The following is a 3,023-nucleotide window of genomic DNA, read 5'->3' on the forward strand; positions in this document are numbered from 1 at the left end:
TGCCTGTGTTTCTGCAGGGCTGCGCATATTTGTGTGTTGGGATTGGGTGGGTTGGAGCTCCAAGAGTTGTATTCACATCCAACTCTTAGCCTCAGGGCACCCTCCTCGGCCAAGCTGGGGCCGTTCTCATCCTAGTGGGTGCTGTGGCTCAGCCGTGAGATAGGACTTCACTGGCCCCGCCGCTCTCCGCGCTCACCTTACCCGCAATGCACAGGGTGAAGGGAGCGGGAAAAGAATCTGTCAAAAGACGCTGAATCCCTTTTCCCAACCAGACGCATGGAACCCTGAGATCCCCGAGGTTTAGGGCTGAGGCCAACCCAGGACGGTGCTCTGGGTGGCTCTAGGCTGCTGGGGAACCGGCCCTGTTATTGTTTGAACGTTTTATAACGATTAAGCAGATCCCTGCGTCAGCTCGCCGCGGAGAGGCTCAAACAGACATAAAGTGCGACGCCAAGTGGCTAATGTGAGCAAAAACACGCCGAACGGCGGCGCCGGGAGCCGGAAGGCTTGGACGACGCCTCAGACCCAGCTGGGTCCTCCTAACTGGGCCAACTCAAGCCAGCCCAGACGTAGGCTGAGTCTGCACCGGAATCCAGGACAGGCTCCCGAGAGCCATGAACAGGTCCTTGGGTCCAGTCTTCAGACTCAGCTGCTACTTCCGCACTGAGCCCCCCATGAAACTGCACCCCAGCTCTTGGGAGAGGGGGGCGGGTGAATGCCGGTTGGCAGCTCTCTACGCGGGAAGGTCCTGGGCCGAGTTAGCGGTGGCCGAAAGCGGAAACGCCCCAGCGAGGAGGCCCAAGGCTATCCGATGAGAAAACTCCCCAAGCGCAGACGGGGAGCATGGAGGGCACTGCACTAGGCATCCAGACAGGTCTCGGGCATTGCGCACCCTCCCTACTCGGGTCCAGGATGGTCCGAAATCAGAGGTTCCTTTTGAGACCTCGCCTGGGCGCAGAAACCGAATAGATCGCAAATTCGCTGTACCTGGAGACCCGACCCGCCTCCCGCGTCGCCTTCTGCGCTTCAGTTTTGGGCGCGCACAGCGAAAGGCAGAGGAAGCGCGCACTGGGTGAGTGTGTCCCGGCCTCTGCCTGTGCATGACCAGCACGACCACACCGCGCTTAGGGGTCAGGTGAGCCTCACCAATGCGGACGCAGCCAGATTTTTTTTTTTTTTTTGTAGTGTTAGAAGGTAAAATATTTGCCTCTAATTAATCTGAAAACTATTCTCTTGCGCTTTCGGTGAGACCGGGGAGGGTGTAGTCTTAGGTCGCCTATTTTAAATTAAATGAATATATTTTAACTAAAACTTGGACTGAAAGGTTTGGATCGGCATCTATAAAGCTGGAAGAGCCCGTCTTGAACTCCCTGCGAGAAGCGTGCTTTCTGCAGAAATGATTAGGTTGACACCGAGAAGAGTCTGGGCCAAGTCGCTGCCCCGCCCCTGCCTGAAGCTGGGTGCTGGGGACACGCAGCCTCCCTCTCCCTGTCGAGTTCGTAGGCAGCGAGACCGCGACTCAGTTGGGGAACGTTCCGAGGCCGTGCTGGGTTGGCTCGGTCTGTGCAGAGGATGGCTCCAGCTCGAGGTGGCCCAGGGCAGACAAACACGCTGGGCTCTCACGGTGCCACTGAACCCCGGCCAGAAGCGCCCTCCTTCCCAGCCATAAGAGACCCGCGTATCCGAGAGCACAACTGACTCTGTGGACTTCTGCGTGCACGCTGAGGCGGTCGGGCCGGTCTGCGCCCTCCCCGTGTCCCTTCGGGTCGGCCTGACCCTCGCTGTCGAGGAGGACCGAGACCCAGATCTCAAGAGTGTGGCCCATCGAAGCCCTAGAAGGCTCCTTTGGCCCCAGCTCTGCGGTTCTAAACCTTCCGCATTCCTGCGGACGTCCTACCACCGTCTCAGGGTCTCTAGAACTCGGGCTTTGTCTGTGCAGGAGCGCTCTCTTTGTCCCTGTGACTATGTCTCCGTTGAGGCCAGTCCCGTCCCCTGGGCTCTGGCTGTGGTATCTCTTTCCGTCCCCAGGTCTACCTCCCCCAACAAACCCATTTCTTTGCCTCTCCCAGCCTCACCAGTCAATCTCCCACCCCCACCCCCAGCCACCTCCACCAAAAACTGTTGTTGGAAACTGGTGACAGAGACACCAGTTTGCTCAGGAGTGAAGGCCGCTGCAGGGCAGCGGAGCTCACTTAGAGGCCCGGCCTCCCCCACCGCGGCTCCTGCTGTGCTCTAACACAGGTCGAGGCACCCCAAACCTCGACAGCCAATGCCAGCCGCTGCCTTTTTGCGCCTAGGGATTGTGGAGATCAGAGTGCCTGGCTATCCGCAGACGGGTATACAGCAGTACCCGGAAGCTGCACCCATCCCTTAAAGACAAGCAGGGTGGGTAGAGGAAGAAGGGAAGAAAAGAGAAGGGATGGTGAGAGACGTGCAGAATCCAGGAGAAGCAAAGGGAATGAGGCCAGGAGACACGGGAGTGGTGCGCGCATGGGAAGCCGAGGCTTGGTGGCGGTCAGATCCCTCTACGGAAGTTTGTTGTCTCTAGCACCCCACATTCCAATTTTAAGTTTTTTTCACCCTAAAGCAATCACCTCTCCCAACCTGCTGGGCCAGAGGCGGGGCTCCTGGGCGCACCGCCTTGACATTCTTCAGCTATAGATTCTGAGCGAGGAGGCTCTGCGAGGTCCAAGACACCACGGAAGCTGGAGCACTTGGGGCACTCGGGGCACTTCAGGAAGCAAGGGGCCCACCACCAGCCTCCGGGTTCGAGGTTCGCCGCGTCGCTCCCGCCCGCCCTTTCTCAGCCAACCAACTAACCCGAGAGGGGCCCCGCTGCGCGTTCTCCTGGGCACCTCCTGCCCAGCGCAGCGCTCCGGGCAGGCGCGTTCAGCCCCAAGGTGCCCCATACAGCCGTCGTTTCCTGCGGGCTGCAGGTGTTTGGTGTGTGAATGGGCTTCTCTATAAGTGCAGGGGTGAGAAGAGAGGCATGTGGGCAGTGTGTGTGTGTGTGTGTATGTGTG

The sequence above is a fragment of the Pteropus medius genome, unplaced genomic scaffold (genome assembly GCF_902729225.1).
Source record: "Pteropus medius unplaced genomic scaffold, Ma_sr-lr_union100, whole genome shotgun sequence".
Classification (NCBI taxonomy): domain Eukaryota; kingdom Metazoa; phylum Chordata; class Mammalia; order Chiroptera; family Pteropodidae; genus Pteropus; species Pteropus medius.